Below are 10,539 nucleotides of genomic sequence, written 5' to 3' on the forward strand. Positions count from 1 at the left end.
GCGAATCGCATTGGTTTTTGTTGTAACATCTTGTATTCACTGTCCCCTATACGAAGGTACAAGTTTCCTCAGGGGCAAGTTCATACTTCCTGAAAAATAGCCTGAAAGTTGAAAAACAAACCCTATGACACCATGTTTATGGGTGGAAGCGCAAGATAATTCTAGAACAGAAATGCCGATTACGGTCAAAATTTGGGCTTCGTAATATTGTTTCCAAACTTAGTTTAAGTTCGTAGATAAGCCATATCGGTCCACTCCATCAGGTACCTACCCTACAAAAATTCAAAAATATTCGGAAAAATTGTGCGCACGATAACTCTTGATGGGAGTGACCGATTTGGTCCACACTTTACACATTCTCATAATACCTACCAGATATAGATCAGGTTCGAATATGGACTATATTTGTCCACTCCATCCAGTACCTCCCACACAAAATTTTGGATAAATTCACTTTAAGACTTGCTATTGAATCACTTTGAATTTTGTTGAAGCAACTTACATTCGCTGCCTCAATTACGATGGTAAAAGTTGTTTCAGGGGCAAGTCCATATTTCTTGAGAAAACAGCCCGAAGATTGGAAACACCCCCTATGGCACCCCCATGGTCTACGTCGGTCCATTCCTTTAAGTACCTTTTCCGCAAAAATTTTGAACTTTAATCCTAATCAACATTTTTGTCGGTTCATACGACCAAAATTTTGAAACCCCCTAAATACATAAGTTTTTTGTGAAAAAAGTGTTTCAATTTGCCCAGGCTGAGGGTATATCTCTGTCGGCAAAGCCGACTGATACTTTTTTACTTGTTTTTGTGTAGTTTTAGATTATGTAAACAATTTTTTTGATTATTTCTATTCAACATGCAAAAAATGCAATTTTAGTGAAATACTGCTTTTTCACCAGTAGTCGGCACCATTACCCAATAGTCGGCATGCTATGATCCAGTAGTCGGCATGTTATATTTAAATAAAGCAAAAATGCACACTTCACATTTTTTCTTAAATATTTGAGAGAACAATAGCTTAAGCATTAGTTATTGATACATTTCTAGTTTATTTGTATACATTTCTATTGATTTTACTTCAAAAAACAAGGAAATTTCAACATATTGTTTAAATAAATTAGTTCATACCAGTAGTCGGCATCTTTTACCCAGTTGTCGGCACCCCACAACGTACGTACTTCAAATCATGGCTTAAAATCGCTAAAGTTCCTTTCAAATTGAAACAATTTTTTATAAATTAGCCTTTAAAGTATATGTTTAGTATTTTTTATAATTTTTAGCTAAAAGTAATCTATAAAAACCAATGTTTATAACCAAATGCCGACTTCAGGCAAATTTTAAATTTTTTGTCCCTAAAGTCGGCATCAGAAAAAATTGCACAGTTATAAATATTTTTTAAAAATTTATTTTTCTAAAGTGTTCTTTTAACTGTTCTCTACCTATATAACAAAAATGTTGTGGAAAATTTCTTCATTTTAATATAATTTCAGAGCTTATAAGGTTAACATCTCCACAATTTTTTTTCTTAACAAACACACAAACACACATTTTCGGTTGTGGTGAAAAACCCCCACGGACAAAAACATAAATTCCGATATAATTGGTCCTAGCTCAATGAAATTTTATATGAAGTTAGCTGACAATATTGTTGAAGCATTTTTAAAATTATTTTCCTATTTTGTTTTCTTAATTTTTAGTTATTTGAGTTCAAATTCAAAAAGTGCCGACTACTGGTACATGCCGACATTAGGTACACTTACCCTACATCACCAATATTTTTTGAAAATTTAACATAACTGAAGCCAAGGTTTACCCTTGTAGAACACGCGACTTATGATTGTATATTATACAAATTAAATATTTTTGGATAAAATGAAATGATTTTGGACGTGGCAAAAAATATTGGCCTTAAAAGATAATTTGCGTGGAAGCTGTGACTATATTTATGTTAAACAAGCAAAAAATGTGTCAGTCGGCTTTGCCGACAGATATATACCCTCAGCCAATGTGAAGCGAAACTTTCACCTCCGGACAGATCGAATGTATTTAAGGTCCCTGCAGAATTTTGTGGCCTTTTTAGACATTTAAACTTGCCGACAAAAACGTGGATTAGGAATTAACTGCACTAAAACACAAATGTTAAACTTTTCTAGGGCAGGTACCCTTAGAGAGGACCGATATTGGCTATTTTAGAAGTTAAACTAAATTTTGATAAAATATTAGGAGATCCAAAGTTTGGACCCAATTGGCTGCCTCATTCAAGTGATATCGTCCTAGCATTTTAGTGGCATTTTTTAAACATTGGGGTACCGAAAGTTTGGACCGGTATTGCCCATGAAACTAAGTTTGGATATAATATGACGAAGACCAAATGTTGGACCAAATCGGTGCTCTCCGACCGCCACATATGGTGACATAGGTGTTTTTTTACACATTTCTGTCTGTTTTCCCTGAAAAAACTTTTATCGTCGTAATGGGAGTAGCGAATGCAAATCGTTTCGACAAAAATCAAAGTAATTCGAGAGCAGGTCCTAAAGTGAACTTAGCCGAAATTGTGAAAGGTACCAGAAGGAGTAGACAAATATAGTCCATATTCGAACCTGATCTATATCTGGTAGATATATTAGGATGTGCAAAGTATAGATTACATCAGTCACTCCCTTCAAGAGTTATCGTGCGCAAAATTTTTCCGAACATTTTTGAAGTTTTGTGGGGGAGGTACCTGAAGGTGTGGACCAATATAACTTATCTTCGAACTTAAACTATGTTTTGATAAAATATTACTAAGGCCAAGTTTTAGACCGAATCGACAGATCCGTTCGACAGTAAATCTACACAAGGTGTCATAGGGGCTCTTTGCACCTTTCCGGCCATTTTCTCAGGAAGTATAGACTTGCCCCTGATGAAACTTGTACCGTCGTATGGGGGCAGTAAATACAAGTTGTTGCAACAAACATCAAAGCGATTCGAGGGCAGATCCTAAACTGAACTTATCCGAAATTTTGTGTGGGGGTACCCGAAGGAGTGGGCCGATTGAGTCCATATTGAAACCTCATCTAAGTCTGGTAGAAATTTCACGATGTGCAAAGCATGGACCAAATCGGTTATACCCTTCAACACACACAATTTTCGAACATTTTGGAACTTGGGGGGAGGTACCGGAAGAAGTGGACCTATATAGCTCATCTTCGAACTTAAACTAAGTTTGGACAAAATATTACGAAAGCCAAATTTGAATCGAATCGGTTCATCCGTTCGAGAGTTATCGTGCGCACCATCTAGCCAGACAGACAAACAGACGGACGGACATTGCTAAATCCACTCCAAATTGTCTTAAACACATTTCGTCCAAACATACTTGGGGTCTAAAGCCATTATTTCGATGAGGCACATTTTGCCCGTATGAAAGTCTATATACCCTTTCTAGCCTAAAGGCTGAGGGAATAAAAATGGGTAAAAATGGGTTGAAGCCAATCTGTATTTTTTTGTTTTCTCTCTATTTGTGATTAAACCACACTTTCCAAGAGTTTCCAGTCAGAGAAAAAGTAGGGGGAAAAATAAACAAGGATTATCTCACTAATGTATTAATTTTCGAAATTTCATCTGCTTCAACCATTAAATAATGCTGAAATTTTGAAGGCAGATTTACAGTGTTTTTTGAAATTCTCTTCTAAGTGCATTCCGCAAACTGGTTTTTAAAAACATCATATATAGGATTGTAGAACTTGCGATTCTGAGTTATTTGATATATGTGTCGTGAATGTAGTCGACACAGCTTCATAGAAATCTTTATCCAAATGCGGAAATTTTGTTCAAACATTTTTCTAAAAATCATATTTTTCGGGCCAAATTTTTACAATTGTCATTCGATTTCCTCGTACTTGATTGCAAATTTTAGATTTTTACGTTGCAGATCTAATAAAGCTTTACTCGTGAAATTCCATCTACTAAAACGCGAGATACGATAAATTCCAAGGTAGGAAAATCACCTAAAATTGTTTTCGAAAATATCGCGCATTTTATCCCGTATTCTGGGGGCAGTTTCTACTGCAATGAAAAAACTAGTGTACGCAGAGAAAAAATATTTTTCGCTTTTGTTTGAACAAAAATATATGTTTTGGTTCCAAAAATGTATTTGTTTTGTTCAAACATTGTAATCCAAATCCAAAAATACCATCTTTTGTTCCAAACATAGAAAACAAAAACAACTTTCGAATTTCCGCAATATTGTAAAAATCGTTAACAATACCGATTGTAGGAACTATCATAATCTAATTTTGTTTACAAAAAGTATTGTCAATACAGAAAACCAGCCCAGAAATTTTTGATTTGAGTGCATATACTTCTCATATACACTTTTCGCATAACTTGGATATAAATGTCGCGTATAACATTGCAATCATTGATGAACACAATACATGGTTTGCTGCATTGGCTGACAAGAACCCACCACAACATTAGGAATAATTAAACACCATAACAAACATGAAAAGGAAAGAAGAATGAAACAAAACAGAAACAAATAAAAACAAGAGTCACACAAGTACATACACACAAAAACAAAGGTAAAGGGCAGCATGTCATGCAAACACACCACAACTCACCAAAATTGTTTTTTCAACACGGCATCGAATAGCGAGAGAAGAGAAACAAATTTTCGAAGAAAAGAGAGAAATGTTGTTCAGTTGACACAAACTATTTTTGGATTTACAATACTACATGACGAATCCAACAATATGTTAACAATACATATTTTGCTCTTGGAATATTGTTGGATCAAACATATTTTTTTCTCTGCGTGTGGAGCATCTTCGTTTTTGTGGAAACAGACATTTAAAAACTTCACTGATAAGGGAGCTACATTAATTTTAGTGTGTGATGCTACACAGAAAAAAAATTGTAACCATTTGATAAAAAAAACATAACTAAAAGTAATGTTCATATTGACAATCGTCGATAAAAAAATTTGTTGTTTTCATTAGAAATTATTTTGATAAAGCAATTCTCATATTAACTAAGAGTTTTGTTGGATTTTACTTTTTTCAAAAGATAAAATATTTTTCATGTTAACAAACTGGTTTATCGATTTTTTAATTTTTCTTTGATAAAAAAATTGTCACATATACAATAAGGTTTGTTAAATATCAAAGTAAATATCGATAAAAATATGTCCATATTTACAATTATTTTGTTGATTTCTTTTTTTGTTAAATACAAACCCAAAAGCCACAAAAAGATAGATACATACACACACACATTTATAACTGGTGGTGGTTGCTTTTTTATTGAAATGTATGGAATGCCAAATGCAAAACAATAACGCACTTTAACTAAGTTTGTTCACAATATTAAGAAGGCCAAATGTTGGACCTAATTGCTTGATCCACTCGAAAGTATCGTGCGCTTCATATGGTGCCAAGGGGGGTATTAACAACTTTTGGACCATTTTCCCAGGAAGTATGGACTTGCCCTGAAAACAAGTTGTTGCAAAAAGAATCAAATCGATTCGAGAGCAAGCTGCACTTTTCCCAAATTTTCGGTGGGAGGTTTTTCGGAGGCTTTGGTCCATTATCTAAGGTAGTATTGACTTTTCCCCGTCCATCTTAATATTTCACATTCTCGTTAAATTTTGAAATTTTGTGTTGGAGGTACCTGAAGGAGTGGACCGATATAGTCCATATTACATCCTGCTCTATGATTAGAGGAGAGTTATGCTGCGCAGAATTTTAGCGATTTTTTCAACTTTTGTAGGTTATGTACCCGAAGCAGGCGATCGAAAATGATCCGAGATCTAAAGTTCGGGCCAAGACAGTTGATCTGTTCATGTGCTCCATATATATGGATGGACAAGGCTAATTCGACTCCGAACGGATTAGCCGATTCGGTCTAAGTATGTTTGGATCAAATCGGTTCCGTTCAAGAGATATCGTGGGCACCAGTGAAGATTTTTGAACTTTTGTGGGAGAGGTACCAGAATGAGTGGACCGATAAGAATAATTTTTTGTTCCTAATATTTGCATTTTTAAATTGGTGAGGGTATAACTACTGAATATGGAGGAGATGTTTATAAAATAACAAGTAAAAAAGTATCAGTCGGCATTGCCGACAGAGATATACCCTCAGCCTGTGTATATTGAAACAATTTTTTCCCAAAATACGTGTGTATTTAGTGGGTTATAAAAATTTTTGGAGTTTGAACAGACAAAAATTTTGATTAGGATTAAAGATCAAAAGTTGTGCGGATGGAAGTGGATCTCCAGCCACAACATATGGTGCCATAGGGAGTTTTTACACTCTTCGGGCTGTTTGCTCAAGAAGTATGAACTTGCCCATAAAAAACGTTTCCCTTCGTAATTGAGGCTGCGAATGCAAGTTGCTTCAACAAAAAACAAAGTGATTCGATATTAGGTCTTAAAGTGAACTTATCCGAAATTTTGTGTGGGAGGTACCGGATGGAGTGGACAAATATAGTCCATATTTGATCCTGATCTATATCTGGTAGATATATAAAGATGTGTAAAGTATAGACCAATTCGGCCACTCCTTTCAAGAGTTACCGCACGAACAATTTTTCCGAACATTTTTGAACTTTTGTGGGGGAGGTACCTGAAGGAGTGGCCCGATATGGCTTATCTTCAAACTTAAACTATGTTTGGACAAAATATTACTAAGACCATATTTTGGACCGAATCGGCAGATCCGTTCGAGAGTTAGTTTGAGCTCCAACCACCTCACACGGTGTCATGCTATTTTCTCAGGAAGTATGGACTTGCCCCTGATGGTACTTGTACCGTCGTACGGAGGGCAGTGAATACAAGTTTCTAGAACAAAAATCAAAGCGATTCGAGAGATGGCCCTAAACTGAACTTTTCCGAAATTTTGTGTGGGAGGTACCCGAAGGAGTGGACCTATTGAGACCATATTGAAACCTCATATTACCCTGGTAGAAAGTTTACGCTATACAAGGTATGGACGAAATCGGTCACACCCTTCAAGAGTTATCGTGCGCACAAACTTTCCGAACATTTTCGAACTTTTGTGAGGGAGGTAACGGAAGGAGTGGACCGATATAGCCCATCTTCGAACTTAAACTAAGTTTTGGCAAAATATTACGAAAGCCAAAATTTGAACCGAATCGGTTCATCCGATCGAGAGTTATCGTGCGCTCCAGCCAGCAGGACAGACAGACGGACGGACATGGCTAGATCGACTCCAAATTGTCTGAAACACATTTCGTCCAAACATACTTGGGGTCTAAAACCATTATTTCGATGAGGCACATTTTCATCGTATCAAAGTGTATATACCCTCCATAGCCTTAAGGCTGAAGGCAGGGACGTACACAGGATTTTATTTCGGGGGGGGCACACCTTGACCAAAAATTATGAAATTAAAAAATGTTGTGTAGCGTTACATAAAGCTATTTTAAAGGGTTTTTTGTTGATTTTATATGAAATATTGACACAAAGTATATAATTTCAATAGAGAGAATTTACAATATTTTAGATATAACTTTGAAATTTGGAACAGATTATAATAAATTTGTCTTTGGATGTTTGGAATTGAAATGAACCATATCAGAACACGTTCAGTATAGTCCCCATACAAAAATTCCGCCTGGTATTTTGAAGTTTTTAACCAAATTCTGCAACAGAATTGATGCAATAACTAAAAAATCTTTCAAATGAATATTACCCATGTAGGTTTACGTTTTAATGTATCCCAGAATTTTTAACCACAGTAGCTCTTATTTGGCATTTTCGATTCTATTTCAAAGATTTTCAGTATATCTTCTTCTTTAAAGTACATATCCATATATCACACATTAACTTCAGTCCCAATTAACAAGTTTTGTGTTATTTTTGCCTTATTAAGTTATCAATTGAACACATTTTTAACGCGAGGACTGATTCTGATAAGAAGATTTATCTAAAAACCCTATTAATGTCATGTGTATACCAATAACTAATTGAAATAAATAACTCGACGAAAAGAATAACTCGAATCCGCGAGTGCAGATTGGACTTGTACCGAATTATTGTAAGAAAATAATATTCTTTTTTGTCATAAAAACACCAAAACTTTACTATTTTACCAGAAGTGATAGAGTCCATGTAAGACGACTAAAAAATTCAGAAAATTACATTGTTGTTGTTGTTGTTCCGCCTTTTTCAATCTTAATTGTACGATTAAATGTTTATGAACTCCATGACATTTAAAACTTTCCAAGGACTATGACTTCTGTCGGCACAGCGGAGGCGAACATATGAAAATTCATATCTTTTGTTTTTCTCGAAAACAAGTTAAAAAGTATCAGTCGTGTTTGCCGACATAGATATACCCTCAGCCTGTGTGAGTGTAGACTTTAATCTATAGAAAGATCGAATACGGGCTTCATAACCAAAATCTTTGTCCTAAAAATTGTGTAGTCATGGAGTTTCAGAATTTCATGGCCTTTTTGGACGTATAAACTTTCCGATAAAATATCGAAACATTTGGGTATAAAACTTAACGTTGTGGGCGTTGCGAATAAATGTTTATGCTGAGCTCATAAATTTGACTTCAATAAGAGCGCAAAAGTTTTGCACTTTTGTGGAGAAGATACCTGAAGGAATGGTCCATTTTGCAAGTGGGCCTAATTTGGGAAGTCATTCCTTTTGATAATTATGGTGTCAAGCCGTCATTTCAGTTGGTCATGGTTAGATTTAGAGCTTTTGAACCGTTATGTCAAGAAGCATGGACTTACCCACAAAAATTAGAATATCGCTGTAAACAAGACCGCAAGCAGTAGCTTTGGTCAAAATGTCTAATGGATTCTCGAACAGCCCTTATATTGTATATTGTTGAAATTTGGGAGGTATCCGAAGATGTTGTCGCATATAGACCTTCTTGGTACTTGATATACATATGTACGTCCGGAAGTAATTTTGGGATGTTCAAAGTTTCGGTGAAATCGGATATTGACATTTTGAGTGTACCTCCCACTCACTGAAGAAGTGAACCGATATAATCCATATCCGTAGCTAATCTATGTCTCGAAGAAATCGATTTGGACCTTCGAGAGTTATTGTGCGCACCATTTTAGCGAAACATTTTGTAGTCTTGTGGGAAAAAAGGAGTGGACCGATATGTCTTAAAGTTCGGTTGATCCGTTTGAGAGTTGTTATGCGCTCGAGCCAGACAGACGCCGAACTGGGCTAAATCGACGCCAATTATTTGAAGCGGCTTTTGTCGAAACATATGAAAAGCCAAAGGCCATTATTTCGATGAGGTAAATTTTTATCATTAGCCTAAAGTCGAAATTACAGCAGATTTTAATACAATTTAACCAATTTTTGAGCATTAATTTCGTTTCAACTACAACTTTGTTAATGATAGGAAAAAAATTCTGGTGGGTATGCTACTTGTAGCAGATATTAGAACTTTATGAAGCACAATAATATTTTTTCTCCATTAAATAAATAATAAAATAATTAAGGTAGTAAAACAATTTTCTAATTGGTCCTACAGATATACTCCACGGAAAACACTTGATATATCTTACATTTTGTCCAGTAAATAGTTATTTCATGCACTTCCAATCCGCACAATACTAAACACGTCATTTTTTGAATACAGAATGAGTTTAAGGCCTCCAGACCTTTATATGCATTACAGAATTCCTCGAGCCTTTATTATTTTTGATTATAAAATAACATGAGATATGGAAGTAATTCATATTTTACTGGAAGTTTTTCTCAAAAATAGTATTCAAACAAAAAAATTTTAAATATTTCTTAGACAACTTGTTCATAAAGTAAATTTTTAGTACATAACCTTCAGAACAATCTAAGTTTTATTTTCAAAGTTCCAAAAATAATTTTTATTATTTAGAGAAAAAACGTATTAATTTGTTAAAGTAGCTCAAAAAATTGTAGTCGACCAAATCATTTCGGGGGGGGGCCCGGGCCCCCAGTGCCCCCCCCCCCCCTGCGTACGTCCCTGGCTGAAGGTATAAAAATCATTTATTTTTATACCCTCAGTCCTTTAGCTAGAAAGGGTATATATGTACACTTTGATACGACCAAATGTGCCTCATCGAAATAACGGTTTTAGACCCCACGTACGCACAATAACACTCGAACGGATCAACCGATTCGAACCAAATTTTGGGTATGGTAATATTTTATCCAAACATTGTTTAGGTTCGAAGATGGAACATATCGGTCCTCTACTTCCGGTACCTCCCCTACAAAAAAATGTTTTCTGTTAAATGGTGTGATTTATAACTCTAGAAGGGAGCAATTGATGTGGTCCAAACCTCCCACACAAAATTCGGATAAAGTGAAGTTAATGAGCAACTCTCGGATCGTATTGAAATTTCTTTCATTAGGTTGTACTTTCGACTCTCTTTACGACGGTACATTTTTTACCTGCGCAAGTCAATGCTTCCTGAGATATTGGCCTAAAAGCTGCTTAAAACCCTGACGACACCAATCAAAATGGCAAATCCGCAAGATAATTCTCGCAGGGAGTTTCTGATTGGTGCAGACTTTG

The sequence above is a fragment of the Musca autumnalis genome, unplaced genomic scaffold (genome assembly GCF_047663935.1).
Source record: "Musca autumnalis isolate F117 unplaced genomic scaffold, ASM4766393v1 scaffold_4, whole genome shotgun sequence".
Lineage (NCBI taxonomy): Eukaryota > Metazoa > Arthropoda > Insecta > Diptera > Muscidae > Musca > Musca autumnalis.